Below are 18,032 nucleotides of genomic sequence, written 5' to 3'. Positions count from 1 at the left end.
TTGTCCAGCTCCTCGTTTTTTTTCTTCTGTCTTCTGTGCTCTTTGTCCAGTTCCTTGTTTTTTCTTCTGTCTTCTGTGCTCTTTGTCCAGCTCCTCGTTTTTCCTCTGTCTTCTGTGCTCTTTGTCCAGCTCCTCGTTTTTTCTTCTGTCTTATGTGCTCTATGTCCAGCTCCTCGTTTTTCCTCTGTCTTCTGTGAATTTCCCCACTTTCTCTCTTTTTTCGGCCTCCCGCCCCTGCCCTCTGCTTTCCGCCCGCTGCCGCCCGTACGGCCCTGCCCCCCGCTCCCATTCGTCACCCTCCCTCCCACCTCCCGCCCCCAGCTGACCCCTCCTCCCCCCCAACTCCCTCTAATGGCGGCCGCTGTGCGGCAGAGACAGCGACCCTTGACCCTAGGGCAGGTCGCTTCCCCTGCCGCTGCAGCTCCACCTGCCCAGGCCCCTGCCACCTCCAGCAGACCGTAAGTCTACGTCCCGCCTTTCCGCTCAGATCCCACCGAGATCATCTGCGGCGTCCCACAGGGCTCCTCGCTCAGCCCTACTCTCTTCAATGTCTACATGAGGCCCCTCGCCGACATCGCACGCAAACACAACATCAACATCATCTCCTATGACGACGACACCCAGCTGATACTCTCCCTCACCAAAGACCCAGCCACCGCCAAAGCCACAGGATGGTATGAAAGACGTCGCAGAATGGATAAAGCTCAGCCGCCTGAAGCTGAACTCAGACAAGACGGAAGTCCTCATCCTCGGAAACTCCCTGTCCGCCTGGGACGATTCCTAGTGGCCCACGGCCCTGGGCACCGCACCGACCCCCTCAGACCACGCACGCAACCTCGGATTCATCCTGGACCCCCTTCTCACCATGACCAAGCAAGTCAACGCCATCTCGTCTTCTTGCTTCCTCACACTCCGCATGCTCCGAAAGATCTTCCGCTGGATCCCCGCCGACACCAGAAAAACTGTGACCCACGCCCTCATCACAAGCCGCCTGGACTACGGTAACACCCTATACGCAGGAATCACCGCAAAACTTCAGAAACGTCTTCAGCTAATACAAAACGCTTCTGTATGCCTCATCCTCGACGTACCTCGCCACAGCCACATCTCCGCCCACATGAGACACCTGCACTGGCTACCCGTCAACAAAAGGATCACCTTCAGGCTCCTCACCCACGCACACAAAGCCCTCCACAACAAGGGCCCCGAATACCTCAACCGTCGCCTCACCTTCTACACGCCCACCCGTCAACTTCAATCCACCAGCCTCGCTCTCACCGCCGTCCCTCGCATCTGCCGAACCACTGCTGGTGAGAAATCCTTTTCCTACCTGGCAGCCAAGACGTGGAAATCCCTCCCCGCCCACCTCAGGACCACCCAGGACCACCTCGCCTTCCGGAGGCGGTTCGAGACCTGGCTCTTCGAGCAGCAGTGACCCCCTCCCCCCCCCAGGCGCCTTGAGACCCTCACAGCTGAGTAGCGCGCTTTATAAATATGATTGATTGATTGATTGATTGATTGATTTGACATAAATGAACGTCTCACTGTTTTACAGGAGCTTCAGCAATTTCGTGATGATGAATCATCTGCAAGTGCTGCCACCTTAGGAATAAGGGATTTAGCGAAAACTTCGACTGGCTGGATTCCTAAAGTTGGGGATCTGGTTTGTGAGAAAATCGCTGTGAAGAAGGAATTCGGTCCATCATACAGAGCACCTGTACTGGTCTTGGGAATCCAAGGTACCAGGACTGTCATCTTACCACCGCTGTCTGCCCCTAGAACAAACAGATTCATTTCCATCGATGACACCAAATACACCATGTGGCCGATCCTTCACAGTAGACCAAGAGGTCCCTTGGGTGGTTCCCGATTCCCTTGCACTACCCAATAGGACATACATCTACATAGTAGGATGAACAACGTTACTACGGATGATGCAACAATGTCCAACACAGTTCCAGATACCTCCTCGATCATGGGGAGGGTGGAAAATGAACTCTTGTTAGTTCCTGTCACCACTTCAGTGACCACTCCTGTCCAAGATTTGGCTGTTTTTTACACAAACACATCACAGACTAATGACACTGTCTACCTAGAGCCTTCATGTGAAGTGGACCAAAATACGGATAGTGCACCGGCTCCCGTGTTTGCAGAGACTGCCTATGGCTATTTCATTGACATTGATGACTTTTCTTCAGGTCATTCACTACTGTGATTGACAATGTTTAAAAATGAAGTAAGCTGTATCAATGGCTTAAAAATAACTATTTGATATACCCATGGAACTATTTATGGTTCTGTTTGACATTTTTTGCATTATTTTAATGGGTTGGTTTTGTGACTTTTTTCTAATTGCTCATAAATGGTCACTATATTCCTGAGCGCTCCTCTCTGGAGCCTGTTGATAAAGTATTAACTCCATATTATTCCTCACATAAGGCCCGAAGAGACTTGTCCCCTGTAAATGTTACAGCAATGCCGATTTCTGATGGGATTGTGTGGGACAGAGTTCCATTTGATATATACGGGCCTACAGAAATTATTCAAATACCATACGTGTTCAAAATTTCTATGACAGATGTAATTACACCTGATGTTGTCTCTGATGATTGGGATGTCCAAACAGTTGATTTCATGCTAACTGAAATGCAGGACTATTCCGCTTTTGAAAGTGATGATGTATATAAGCATACAATGAATTATGGGGAACTGTTCTGCTATAACAATTGGGGACATTACTACCTACACAGTGCCACTAGATATAGGCCAGTATTGAACTACACACAGTGGGAACACTGTTCTACACCACCGGTGGGGAGCCCAAAATACTATAGTGATAAATTTACATATTTTTCTAGGCATGACACAAAAAAAGCAGAGTCGTATTATTTTTAAATACCTCCTGCTCAAATTAGGAAAATTTTGCTAACTGACACAAACATTATTCATTCAGATCCCTTTGTTTCCCGGCTCACAGTTGAAGGTTACGAATACTGGAAGAGCACTATTGACTTGAAAAGTGTATGGGGAACACAAGATTGGCAGATACAGGGTAGGGAGGCTTTATTTCAAGCATGCCTGATTCCTGTGCAAATTATGTTCTTAAATGACACTATTCAGCAGATATCTTGTCTGGGATTAGCAAAAATTAAAGACTTGAACACGGCCAGTATCCCCACTCCAGAAAGGTTTAAAGATTGGCAATACTTCCTTAATATCACCAAGGTCAGGCTAGATGCAATGGTCAAGGCAGGTACCTATAATTCTTCACTTTCCAGTCCCGGCGGGTGGTTAATATAGCCCACTGACACTAGTGAGTGTCAAGCGCGTTTTTTGAACTCTTCAGGGATTTTTTCAATTAACAGGCCAGACCCTCGCTTTGTATTGGGTGAACATACAGGTATAGTTACAACATACAGTGTGGGTAAGCTGTGCCAGCAATGGGTACAGACCTACACGTTAGCCCAGTTAAGAAACACTCTTTCCGAAGATGTAGACTTGCAGGATTTTCTGCTCGGTCCTAGAAAACGGTGCTCGAAAAGTTTTCTATATGCTACGTACAATGAAATTTGGAAACTTTCAGAGATTGAGGCTGCTGCGCGTTTAAGGCAATTGGACAAGGAAAATTTAGAAAAGGCTTTAGCGGTTGTCAACAACGGCATGAATACTCTGTCTAACAGAATTTATTCACTATCAAATATAGTGTTGTCTGCTATTGATATCACTCAGACAGACTTGTCCTGGTTATGTCGTGGGCAAGTGCAGCTACGTTCCATTATGCAGCTGGGTTGGACTTTACAAACACTGAAAAATGGCCATATTCCATGGAAGTATATTAACAAGAGTGAATTCTTCACCGCTTTTAATTTTTCCAGAGAACAACAGACAATGGCTAAAAGAGAGGCTAGTTTCACCATGCTTCACGTAGAAAAGTTAGATAAGTTGCCCATCAGCTATCTGGCTCTTACATGGCATATTAATTTACCGATTTCGACCTTTCGTTTCTCAAGCTGCCTGAAACATCTTGCAGTGGGAAGGTACGAGCAACTATGAGATAGCTATATTAAGGAAGAGTAGGAGTTGCCCTTTGATGATAAATATCTGAACAGCGAAACAGAGGTTATTCATAGCGGAAGCAAGTGTGAGACTGCTGTTAGTCATTCCATGATATATAAGCAGGTGTTCCTTCATGGTCTTTGCAATGCGGGAGTCGCAAATTTGGCCTGTTTGCTGAAAGGTACTCCTGTCCCTTTGATTTGCCCAGTATTTCATGTACTTTCCAATGGAAGTTATGTGGTGCTGAACGATCAAAATTGTTGCGGCATGCGACCAGGGATTGCCTATGCAATCTCGGTCTCGAAGGCTGTTACATGTTGTGGACATGCTTTGTCCCCCCCCCACACGAGCGATAAAAGTATCTGACATGTGGCCCCACATCGATACTATTAATGTGAACTATGACTAGCTGAGCAGGCTAAAGGCGCTATTGTTTCAGAATTAGGTCGCCTTGACATCCGCAAAGGAGACGTATGCTCTCCAGATTGCGAGATAATCAGCTGAGATACAATCCCAATTAAATACCAACTTCCCCAAGCATTTTGGAGAACTGGTATCCAGAATATTCAATGCTTCAAGCACCTCTGTGATTGTTCATTTTAAGGCTGTCGGGTCTGGTTTCGTGTCCATCTTCCAGACTGTCTTCGGAGTCATCCCGTCAGCCATCCATTCGCTCTTTTCAAGTGTGTTTGGTGACTTTCCAATTATTTTGGCTTTGATTGGCGGACTACTACTGCTATTTCTTCTGATTTACAGTGGTTGTTTCTTTCCAGCTACGCAAAGCAATGGAGCCACTCCCACTAACTCCACTGTGCCGTGAACTCATGGTTTGGATCTTCGGTGCACCCTTGCTGGTGGAACTGGAGCATGACTGGTTGTTGTCATTTCGGCCTCTTCTCTGGTGCGTACAACCAGTTTTCCGCTGCAAATGGTGCCTCTGTGAACATCTGCCTATGGTCTGTCTTGCTTTAGCACCGACATTTCCTGTGGACCACAAACTGCTGATGTCCTTGATGAGGGTTCATACATGGTCATGCCCCTTAAGACTGAGGTTGCTCCGCGAGGCCACCTATGAGCCTTCCGTTTTGAGATCTACCATGGACGAGGGCACTGCAACGAATGACGTCACACCAGAAAGTACTGCTTACTACTGCTCTGTGGATCCGTTTGTCCACCTAGCACTTGATTTAACATCAGATGATGTTGACTCATTTTTTAGGTCATTGGTTGGTGACTTCGATGACACTCTTCAAGATCATGCGTACAGCAAATAATTTGATGAATTGACTTGCTATTCCTGATTAAAAATTATGCATTTAAATTAACTTGCTTTGGCACGCTGTGCTTGTCATATTTGACATTAAAATCTCTGTATGCATTTTAGCTGAACTGTTTTTATTACCTTTTTAACACATTTTAAAGATTTTTTTGGCTGGTTTTCATGCTTTTAGCTTTTTAGTTCAGAGAAATTTTAGCATTTGGGTTCCTGTACCTTCGTCATACCTGTTACGGCAATGGGGAGGGTGTAGGGAATCCTAGTTCGTTTTAATGGGATAACAAGAGTTAGCTTAGCTTCTGGCTTGCAGACTCGTGCCCTCATCACCTAGTGAATTTTAACCTACTTAGCTTGCTCTGTCTTAGCTCATTTAAATATTTAATTCTTCTAAGATGGCTGCCTTGTTTATAGTTAGGCCACCTGTTATGCTTTGCATTATCAGTGTCACCGCGCTAAGGCGTCAAGATCAAGCAACAAAGACAAACAAACAGTAGGGGTTCACATTTAGAGATTTTCCCTCTCTATACTTTCGAGGGATTGTTTATATTAATTGCCGTCCCAAGAATGTCTGTTATCTATTGTTTGGAAACACACCTACGTCAGGGGTCCAAGTAGATCTGTATAAATACATTGCACTTTAGACAGATAATCAGAGGGATTCCGACCAGAGGGCATCGCCACCATCGCTGATATCGATGCTGCACGTCGTCTTGACGCTGACCCAGTCTTCGTGTCCCTGCGAAGTCTGAGATAGAGACCTCATTCCAAGGTAACAAGGGTTGGGGGCTCCTCTCATGGACATGGCATTGGCATATTAGGTTTAGCAAACCCAGCTCTCTTTTAGGTAGGAGGTTAGGCCTCTCACATTAGGGTATTAGGGTATAAGGGCATATTACATCTCGTATGTCTTTTCTATGCATTGGAAGATGGTGGGGGTCTTTGTAATAATGACTCTCGTCTTCACAATTCTGTTTCTTGCATTATTCATTATCCTAATCATTACAGCCCATACCACTTATCGCAAATTGCAGTTATGTTAAATACAAACTATTGAAACTTTATTGCATCTTTGTAATTGCCTGTGTTTGTATGAGACATGATATATCTGTGAGAAAGGGGTAATCTCCGTTTAACCACGACACTCCCTTAGATGTCTTGTTCTCGAGTCCATGCGTAAAGGCTGCCACAAATCACCTTTTACTATTGTGTTTTTGGTGAGGTGCTGCTAGTGAGCCGGTAAGGTTGGGACAACAGTTGCAATTTGTTGTAGGATAGGCATAGTTGCCTACAAGCAAAAGTACTGTCATCCTGAAACCAGCAGTCTTGCCTAGAGCAAGAGTCCAAACTACGACAGTGATACCTCCTCCTGGCTTGTTTATGCAGTCTCTATGGGTGATTTTGTACCCTTCTGGGATGGCTATGGCTATGTCGGGTTCTGATGAGGGGTTCATCGAAGTTTCCATGAGGAAGACGATGTCAGGGGAGTATTTTGTGAGCAGGTCCCAAAGCTCGATGGCGTGTTTGTGGCTGGAGCGGGTGTTAAGGAGGATACAGTTAAGGTGGTTGTGGGGGTTGGTGTTATTGTGGTACGTGTTGGTGTTGTTGCTATTAGTGTGAGTGCAGGAAAAATGGCATGAGTGGCATGAGAATGGTCCATGTGTGTCTTTGGGGTTGGCCTAGGCACAGGCGGGGTGCTGGCCTGGGTTGACGGCATGGAGTTCTATGGAGGAGTAGTGCTGCTTCGGGGGGGTCGGAGCAGCGTGTACCAGGGGGACGGGTGCTGGGTGTGGTCCAGGTGCAGACGGGCGCAGACGGGCTTTCCCTTGGTGCGCCAGCGGCACACCCGCACAGCGGCTGCCATTTAGAAGGGGGGAGGTGAGAGGGAGGAGCAGCTGGGAGGTGTGAGGCAAAGACCAATGGGGGCGCAAGGGGGGCGGGGCTGCAGGGGACGCAGCGACAGGGATCAGGAGACTGGCAAGAGCCAGATGAAAAGTGGGCAGTGATCATGTAAGGTGTCTAACATCTTGGAATGATGCCCCAATGCTGATTCTAACATGGGTTATGTAATTCCATGGACTCTGGGGGCTCCACAGTGGACCCCAAGTACTGCTATACCTGCCTTGTGTGGTTTTGAAGGCAGCCCAGCGGCTGCCATTCCACAGACCAGTTTCTACACTCTTGCTGATTGTACAGCTTTAGCTCAGGAAGACACCCTCTCCCTTTGGAAATAGGTGTTACAGGCATGGGAGTGATAGCCTCCCAGAGCCTCTGGAAATGCTTTGAAGGGTAAAAATGGTGTCCTCCTTGCATAATCCAGTCTACACTGGTTCAGGGACCCCCATTCCCTGCTCTGACATGAAACTGGACAAAGGAATTGGGATTGACCACTGGCCTGTCCATCACCACCCCAGGGGTGGTGCTCAGAGCTCCCCCAGAGGGTCCTTGAGTTCTGTCATCCTGTTTTCAGGATGGGCAGGGAACTCTGGGAGCATCTGAGTGGCCAGTGCCAGCAGGTGATGTCAGAGCCCTCCCCTGATAGGTGCTTACCTGTTTAGGTGACCAGTCCTCCTTTCAGGGCTCTTTAGAGTCTCTCCTTTGGGTGGTTCTTGAGATTTGGATTGCAAGACTCCGGCAGGAATCCTCTACATCCTTTACTTGACCTTCTCACCAAAGAAACTGCATCTGGATCTCCAGGAACTCTACAAACTGCAACAAAGAAGCCAGGATGACTTCTGCCACACTGTATCTTCAGTTCCTGCCAGTAACTGCAATTTGTTCCCGGTTGTGCATCCTCAAGAGGTAAGAGCTTGGCTCCCCATGCAAGACAGTACCCCTGTGCACCGCGTGATTTGTATTTTCCAAGGCTTGTGTGTGACCTTCCACAAAGTTCCTCAGGCACTGCACAGGCCCGGCCCCCAGCACTCCATCCTGCGATGCACAGCTCCCTACGACGTTCTCCGGCGGCTTGGGAACCTTTGTTCTAGTGCTGCATGGGCCTCCATTTGCACCTTCTTTGTCCTTGTCTTCTGGGACTCCTAGTCTTGCTGCCTGTTCTTCTGAGGGCTCTCTAGAATGCTGAGGGCCCCCTCTGACTCTTCCTCCTGGGTAGAGTCAACCTGGTTCTTCCTGGTCCTGGGCAGCGCCATTTTCCTCCAACCACAAGCTTTGCATTTGCCAAGGCTTGTTGGCAGAACCCAGCAGCGCAAACCAGACTGCAATCATCCATCCGGCATGGGATATCATCTGCACCAACTGGGAATCCGCATCCTTCTTCTTGGGTTCAGTACTGACTGTTGTTCTTCACCAGTGGATCCACTTTTGCACCAGCTTCCGGGTTAGCAGGGGCTCCTGTTCTTCCTGGACTCTTCTGTGCTTCTTGGACTTGGTCCCCTTCTTTCACAGTTCTTCAGGTCCAGAAATCCGTTGTTGGTGTCTTGCAGTCTCTTCTGATTCTTGCAATATCTTCTTTCTCGTTTACTTCTGTGTAGGAGGAAAGTTCTTGCGATTTACTCCTACTCTCCTGGGCTCTGGGGTGGGTTCTATTACTTGCCTTTGGTGTTTTCTAATACTCTCACACCCCTCTACACACTACACTTTCCTTGGTGGGAAACTGACATTCGCATTACACTTTCTTAGTATATGGTTTGTGTGCCTCCCAGTGCTAAATTTGTAAATTAAAAGGTGCCGGTGCTCAAAGCCTTCCTCTTAAACACGCGGCTGCTGCAATTAAATCTGCAAACACGGAATACTGAGGCAGCGTAATCCCGATGCCGCCTCTGACCTCTTCAATCCATTTACAGCCACTCCTGCTCCTTCAGCTCACACCTGCAGCTTTCTGCTTTCTCCCATCATGACGCTTTTTCGTTTTTCTCTTCCTCCGTCTTTCCAAGACGTGTATTTTGCTCGCAGCAAATGCTTGAGGCAGAAGAATAAGCGCCAGCCCTAAAAAACAAGTGCCGGTGCTCAGCGCCGGAAACAACAAGCACAAATTAAGCACTGGTTCCACCTAGGCCTATTTCTAACTATTGTGATTTTCACTATTTGCACTGTTTTCTAACTGTTTACTTACCTGTTTTTGGAAACTAGTGTATATATTGTGTTTATTACTTACGTCCTAAGGGAGTATAGTCTCTAAGGTATATTTGTCAAGTGGTATCACTGAGTATTTTCTTTAATGTGTGTAAGTACTGTATGACTGTAGGGGTATTGCATGAGCTTTGCATGTCTCCCAGTTAGGGCTTGGCTGCTCAATCACACTACCACTAGAGAGCCCTGGCTTCTAGACACTGACCACATACACTAATAGGGGATAACTGGACCAGGTATAAGGTGTAAGGACCTCTGGTAAACACTGCAAACCAGACCAGCCTCCTACAGGCAGCCTGCCGGCTTTTCAGTTTTTTTAAGTCCCCTGGGAGGTGGTGGTCCCCGGGGCTGCAGGGGGGATGGGCGGCCCGCAGCATTAACTTTAAAAGATTAGCCCTGGGGAGGTGGCGGTCCCACATTGCAAGTATGAATGCTTCTGGGATACAGTTAGGCATACATGTTAAGTATACAAAACCATAGAAATTCACCAGTCATAGCAAGAGTTATCACAAGTAACGATAACTCATGTCCTAAGATAACTAGCCCTCGGGTGGTGGTGTCCCTCATTGAAAATCTGAATGCCCCTGGGACCAGGCCCACCTGAGGGCTCCAGTGAAACAAGCCTGTGCTTTTTTCTGAATTTTCTCTGAGATTCGCGGATCCATCGCGACGCTCGACAAAAAAACAAAACATGTTTTTTGATCTGGGGGGTCCCTTTGGGACCCCACCACCAGAGCTAAGGAGTAAGGGTTTTCCTACCTAGCCCCTTTAGTTTTTTTCATTTTTTTTCTGAGACTCAGCTGAAGCTGAGTTCCAACATGGCTGTCTGAAGTGTTTTCAGACAATCTAATCTCAGCACAAGACGGGAGGGTTCACGGAGCCTTCGCGTCCCTATACATACAAATTTGGATTTGCTTTAATTACTAAACAACTACTGAATGGATTTACACCAAACAACAAAAAGCTCGCTTTCTGGACCAAGAGCTACCTTTCTGCCAAATTTGGTGTTGTTCAGCCTAGAGGTTCAGGTGCTATCGCTGTTCAAGTGTCCATGGAAAAATGAATGGTGAAAAAGCATTTAGGGACCCTTTTCTCAGCACCCACTTAACAGATCACCCCAAAACTTTTCAGACAACAGCTCACATGAGTGTTAAATGTTTTTGAAAAATTTTGTAAAGATCTGTCAGCTGTCACCAAAGAAATAGGAAAATTAAAAAAACACTTTTTCGATAGAAACTAGGTCCTAACTACAATTACATAGTGGTGACCGCAAGTAGGTCATATATATATAATTCGTGCCCTAAGGTAACTATAACTTACATTCTTGCTGTGCACAGTTTTTTCGTCAAGAATATCACTGAAAATATTACATTGATATTACCAGTGATGTTATCAATGATGTCAGGAGTGCTGTATTTGTGGGGTAATTAGCAGTGCATGGTGAGGGTGCGAGTTATAGTTACCTTAGGGCATGAGTTATAGTTACTTGAGATAACTTGACTACAACTGGTGAATTTCTGTGGTTTTATACATGTAAAAGGTGTGCCTAACTATAACGTCTCTGTAACCTTTGGATTTTACAGTGAATGTCTATTTTTTTAAAATACTATTTCCTAACTATAACACCGCTGTAATCTTTGTTTTTTCAGTGAATTTCTATAGTTTTTTTTTTAAGTATAGTAATTTTCATTACTATATGTTAATCTAGCCAACACCATGCATGGCCTTCGGCCTGCGGCCAGGCCTTGAGACCAAACCCCTATAAACAACCAACCTTGCTCTGTACAGGTCTTTACCTGTGCGCAGCAGGGGTTGCCTGCAAGGCCTGGCCTGCAGCCAGACTCTGAGGCCAACCCCCTTAATGATCCAACCCTACACGCACACAGCACTTTGGCCGTACGTGGCAGGAGTTGGCCGCAGCCTGCCACTCTGGGTGTGAGAATAGGCATGAGAAGGTGTATCTGAGGATGATAGTGGCTGTGAAAGTCTCTATCTGTGTGTGTGCGTGTGTGACATTGGTTTTAGTGGGTGCGTCAGTGTCTGTGCACGTCTGTGAGTAGGTGCATGAAGGTGTCAATAGGTCTGTGAGTGGGTGTGTAAGAGTCTGAGTGGGTCTGTGAGTGGGTTTGTGAGTGCCTGAGTGGGCCTGTGAGTGGGTGGACGGAGGTCTGAGTGAGTCTTTGAGTGGGTGTGTCAGTGTCTGAATGGGTGTGTAAGTGGGAGAAAAAGGTTGAAGGAGAGAGAGAGAAAGGGAGTGAGAGAGAGTTTTTTAGGCTTTGATGGATGACATACTTAGAATGAGTAAAATTTACTATTCCCACTCCAATCTGTGCAACAGTAGGGAAACTGTTGGACTCAGACAGGGTTAAATTTACTATTCCTCCTCCAGTAAGTGCAACAGTAGGGAAAACGTTGGACTCAGGAGGGGTCAAATTTACTAGTCCCACTCCAATGAGTGCAACAGTAAAGAACACGTTGGACTCAGTAGGGGTAAAATTGACTATTTCCACTCCACTGTGTGCAACAATAGGGAAATTGTTGGATTCAGAAGAAGTTAAATGTAATATTTCCAGTAAGTGCTACAGTAGGAGTCAGGACTCAGGAGGGGTAAAATGTACTGTTCTCACTCCAGTGTGTGCGACAGTAAGTAAAGGATTGGACTCAGGAGGGGTAAAAGTTACCATTTATATTCCAGTCAGTGCAACAGTATGGAAAGCATCATACTCAAAAGAGGTGAAATGTACTATTCCCATCCCATTCACTGGTCCAGTACAAAGAAAACACTTCAATTCAAACAAACAACATATTTTAACAAATCTATTAAAGACCCCAAAATATAAAATTCTAGTTATGAAAATGAAGGGCCTGATTATGACTTTGGAGGTCAGGCCGCTGCATTACGACATTCCCACGGGGCTGACAGTGTGTCAGGGACACAGTCAAGGCAGTGGCATGATTTGGCTCTAGGAGAGAGTCTGAAGCCAAGGCAGGCTACACTGCAGCGAGTCGGGCACACTGTTTCCGTACACCATGTCATGCATGGCAAACAGTGCGTGAACTGACATTACAGGTGGGGGAACAAAATGGGCCCCCACCACAAGCTACGTGTGCTTTTTTGCCCTGGGGCACTTTTTTGTGGCCATTTACCTGCCTTTCCGACGTCCTTTTAATGGCAGTTTCCACACCATGAAAAGGTCACAGAAAGGCAAATCATAATACACATGGCAGTGCCAATGGCAACACCGCCACCATTGACTGCCGCTGTCCCTGCTGCCACTGCTGTGGTAGCTCAAATGTCAGAGGTAGCGACAGTCTTGTGGCAGTCGGACCGCCATGGCCACCGAAGTCATAATCAGCCTCTTAATCTCTCAATTTTAACAAAATGTTTTAAAATAACATAACCATTACAAAATGTGTTACATATTATCAGTTTACACAATCAAATATTGTTAATATAATTGAAATACCACGCTATGGGCCCTAATGCGAGTTTGGCAGATGGGGACACCCCTCCACCAAATTCCTGACGCAGAGGTTGACACTTTGTTGGCGACCTCCCCGCTGGCCACATTAAGGCTTCCCCACTGGGCTAACCAACGGAAACCAAGGTTTCCACCAGTCAGCCCATGAGCCCTCGGTAATGCTGCCACACGCAGGGGACACCAGCACACTCAAAATGCGCACTGTCTACACTTAAAGAATAACTTAAAAAATAAATTAATTTAAGAATTTACATACTCATCAATTAAATGATTAATAATTACAAATTAGTTATTAATTAATTATAATTAAATTATTTTCCACCGTACACCCCTACAAAACCCACAACCTGCACCTAAAACGTAACTGAAAAAATGAATTAATTAGAAAATTTACATAATTCGTTATTCATTATATAGTTAATAATAATTGGAAATTAATTATTACTTAAATATACAATTAATAATAATTAGAAATTAATTATTAATCAATTTTAATTAAATGACTCCCCACCTAATTCCCCTACAAAACCCGCAACTCGTTACAACACTAAAAATCACAATAAACAATTACATTAAATTAAAAATCAACTAAAAATGTATAAACTATATAAAAAAACGTCAACAATATTTATACAAACAATATCAACACATCAGCTTGTTGAAACCTCTTCCTTCCATTCTCCAAATGAGATTCTGAGTCTCCATATGGCATTATTTGATACTTTGTGGGATCTTTTTCTTAAAACCAACAGAGATGTCAAACACCCAGTGCAACAGGTGGTTTGACAAATCATGTAGGGCTGCTAGAAATGGCTTGATCAAAGAGATCAAATCAAGAGATACAAATCTGATAACGAATGCCAGACGAGATTATGCGTCAACAATAAAGCAGGCCAAAAACAATTGGGAAATGGAGGCCTGGCAGAACCTATTGACAGCAGCCAGGGAAAAGCATACAAAACGTTTTTGGTCCCTGGTAGCTTTCAATGGGCCAAACCAGGGCGATAGGCTTGACTGCCATATCCTCGCCGATACTTGAGTTGATCATTTCACAAAACTCTATGAAGAGGAAGTGAATGTTCGTGAGGCATACAAATTGGGTTCTCTTTCCGAAAGCAACTCTAGGCCATTTACTTTATCTGAAACAAGAGAGGCTGTTATGTCCCAAAAATCGGGAAAGGCTCCTGGCCTCGATGGTATTCCGGCAGATTTATATAAAACCGACCGAGAGACATGGGTCCCATATATAAATATAGTATCAAATGCAGTCTTGACCACTGGAAATTTCCCTCGCACTTGGAGGGGCGCTATCATTATACCTATCTATGAAAAGGGAAATAGATCTAACCCAATAAATTACAGGCCAATCAGTCTTTTGGATAATCTCCAAAAAATATTTTGTCGTCAGATTTTGATGAGAGTCAAGGTATGGATGCAAGAAACACAAATCCTGAGTGACCTCCAGGCTGGCTTCAGGGAACAAATCAACCAGATATTTAGATTCCTCATGATTAAATGGAAGTCTGTTGACCTGGAAGGAGGAAAGCTATTCGTAGCCTTTGTGGATCTTAGATCTGCATTTGACCTGGTCCCACGCCAAAAGCTATGGGAGATATTAGGTAGAGCAGGACTCCCATGTACGCTACTAAATACAATCAAAAGCTTGTACAATAAGACCTTTGCCAAAGTTAGATGGGGACCAAATGGGTAAGTAACTAGAGAGATCCCAATTAAAAGGGGAGTGAGACAGGGGTGTGTTTTAGCCCCAACCCTCTTCCTTATTTTCATAAATGCTTGCATTCCTTATCTTTTTGCTTGTGATAACAATGCTCCCAAACTAGGGGGGGTGAAGACACCATGGCGGTCATTCTGACCCTGGCGGTCAAAGACCGCCAGGGCGGAGGACCGCGGGAGCACCGCCGACAGGCCGGCGGTGCTCCAATGGGGATTCCGACCGCGGCGGTAAAGCCGCGGTCGGACCGGCACCACTGGCGGGCTCCCGCCAGTGTACCGCCGCCCCATTGAATCCTCCACGGCGGCGCAGCTTGCTGCGCCGCCGAGGGGATTCCGACCCCCCCTACCGCCATCCAGATCCCGGCGGTCCGACCGCCGGGATCCGGATGGCGGTATGGGGGGTCGCGGGGCCCCTGGGGGCCCCTGCAGTGCCCATGCCACTGGCATGGGCATTGCAGGGGCCCCCGTAAGAGGGCCCCTAAATGTATTTCACTCTCTGCTGCGCAGACAGTGAAATACGCGACGGGTGCAACTGCACCCGTCGCACAGCTTCCACTCCGCCGGCTCGATTCCGAGCCGGCTTCATCTTGGAAGCCTCTTTCCCGCTGGGCTGGCGGGCGGCCTGAAGGCGACCGCCCGCCAGCCCAGCGGGAAAGTCAGAATTACCGCCGCGGTCTTTCGACCGCGGAACGGTAAGCTGACGGCGGGACTTTGGCGGGCGGCCTCCGCCGCCCGCCAAGGTCAGAATGAGGGCCCATGTCTGCTCTTTGCAGACAATACATTATTGCTATCCCAAACTGCGTCTGGTTTAGCAAACTTACTCCAAAAATTCACATCCTTCTGTAGAGATCACGGTCTTGAAGTGAACTCTACGAAAACAAAGTATATGATCTTTGGTGACAATAAACACAAAGTAAGAAAGAACATCTTTATGGAAGGGGTAGAGTTGGAGAGAGTTGCCGAATGTGTGTATTTGGGGGTTAGACTGGAGGATACGCATAGATGGCAGGCTCAGATAGCAAGGGCTCATATGTCACTAAAGCAGAACCTGGGTGGTGTACTGAGATTTGCGAACAGGTCCCCCAGGTTTGCAATCACTCCAGCAATGGAAATATACAAGTTACAAGCAAGAGGGAACGCTCTTTATGGAGCGGAACTATGGGGACATGAAAACCTAAAGGATCTGGAGATTGCTGAAAACTTCTTTATAAAGTCTATCCTTAGAATACCCACTAGTTCTCCTACGTTGCCTGTACGCATGGGCGTGAACCTCGATTCTATTGCTCATATAGCAGCGCTGAGACCAATACTATATTGGATCAGACTTTGGTCCTTGGACGTACTTAGCCCGTATAGAATATGGTTGAAAGTCTTGACAAGTTGAAACAACGCAGAAAAAATTCCCTGGTGCAAGTATGTTAGGGCTAGTCTGTCTAAACTGGGGCTGGCCCATTTTTTGATGGCTCCTAATAATTTACCCAAAAATGCGGCACAAGTTGTTAAGGATGGATATTGGCGGTGGCTAAAAGTGGGGAATTTAACAGAGGTCCCTCTAGATAGTTTGACGGACAAGTTTACATTAGTCAAATGTCACTATGAGTTTGAATCATACATGGATTTGATTACACTCCCTCGAGCCCGCGCCCTTTAGATCAGATTCAGGCTAGGCTTTCTTCCACTACGTTCTTTTACCTGTAATTGGTCTAAAGATGATTCTTATGCCAATCTTTGTCTGATGGGCTGCTCCCTTCCTGAATGTAGTGCTCATGTACTGTTTCATTGTCCTGCTTACGATAGACAACGAAATAAGTGGATCGACCCTCTTTGTAGAATTATGGGTTTCCAGAACCGTTTTACTGCCCTCAGAATTTTTAGGTCTAATACTGAGGGCATGGTGGCATTTGCCTTAGCAAGCTATTTAGATGAAATTTGGTGTGTTAGAATAAAAATGTTAGAATCGTCCCATTAACAGGAGTTTATATTGGGAACGTCTTGTATACTCATTTAACCCATCTCTCGTTTTTAAATTAGGAATATATTTGTGTCATGATATTTATTATGGAAAATGTAATATTTATTTTCTCACGATTTTATATGGTTTGCTCTTAAAGGGAAAAAGTCTTACATTCAAGGACTTTTGCATATGGACTTTTTATCTATAGTATACTTTTGTAAAATTGTAATTTTTTGTGATGTGCTTTGAAGGTATCTGTGTTTTACCGAAATAAAGCTATGATGATGATGATGATGAATATATAACACACGATAAAAATGTTTACTAAAACACACAAAAACAGTGAAAAAACAATATTATTGACAATGAAATTTTGCAAAGGATATTAACAACATAGATATTTTTAACATCAATATTACTTACCTCTAAAATCTATATTCTTGTCAGAGATATTCCTGCATCACGAAATTTGTGGATCACAATATTTACAACTCATTATTTATGTATCTCGATATTTTAAATGTGATATTTTTTCTGAATATCATATTTGAGAACAGCATGCTCTCTAGCTCTAGGGAAGGAGGAATTTCACATGAAGAACAAGCAGTCTAATTACACAAGGACTCCAAGTCCCACTTTTGAAAGGTAGAGTCCGAAGACATGGAATTGTGTCTGTATTGTCTATACTACCCCTCACGTCCACACAGCCTACAAGGTCACAAAGTCCTGAATTTAACAAAATGCATTCCATACTGGCATGCACTTGGTGCTTTAAGGGTAGTTGGACCTTCCTAGCACAACATGGTTTATTAACTGCTAAAAAACATATAATGTTGTTCTAAGTTCCTGACTAATCCCAAACCTAGGCTGAGGATTGTGTTAATGTCTCTTTTGTGTCTTCTTCCAGACCCCAGGACTGAATTCAAGATGTGTGAGCAGATCCGATCTGATGTGCTGAATACCTCCTACTGCTCATAGTATATATGATCCCCTCTGATGCATTGAATACCTCTTACAGCTGATACTATATATGATCCACTCTGATGCATTGAATAAATCTTACAGCTGATACTATATATGATCCACTCTGAAACATTGAATACCTCCTACTGCTCATACTATATATGATCCACTCTGATACATTGAATACCTCTTGCAGCTGATACTATATATGATCCACTCTGATGCATTGAATACCTCCTATGGCTCATATTATATATGATCCACTCTGATTCATTGAATACCTCCTACAGATGATACTATATATGATCCACTCTGATACATTGAATACCTCCTACAGATGATACTATATATGATCCACTCTGATGCATTAAATACCTCCTACAGCTGATAATATATATGATCCACTCTGATACATTGAATACCTCCTACTGCTCATACTATTGTAGTGTAGCCATTTTTAATATAGCTTCATGCACGTTAG

At 45.2% G+C, this 18,032-nt stretch overlaps 1 long non-coding RNA gene across 2 annotated transcripts in view; it reads left to right on the top strand.

Annotated features, from left to right (window-relative positions):
* Nucleotides 1–17,738, top strand: part of LOC138247469 (uncharacterized) — a 195,158-nt gene extending 177,420 nt beyond the window's left edge. For both annotated transcript variants that reach the window (XR_011194516.1, XR_011194517.1), the window contains exon 4: nucleotides 17,496–17,738. This is a non-coding gene — a long non-coding RNA (uncharacterized lncRNA). The remainder of the gene's footprint in view (nucleotides 1–17,495) is intronic.
* Nucleotides 17,739–18,032: the final 294 nt, after the last annotated feature.

This window comes from Pleurodeles waltl, chromosome 7 (genome assembly GCF_031143425.1).
Source record: "Pleurodeles waltl isolate 20211129_DDA chromosome 7, aPleWal1.hap1.20221129, whole genome shotgun sequence".
NCBI classification, from domain to species: Eukaryota; Metazoa; Chordata; class Amphibia; order Caudata; family Salamandridae; genus Pleurodeles; species Pleurodeles waltl.
This window is presented reverse-complemented; position numbering and strand designations above follow the sequence as displayed.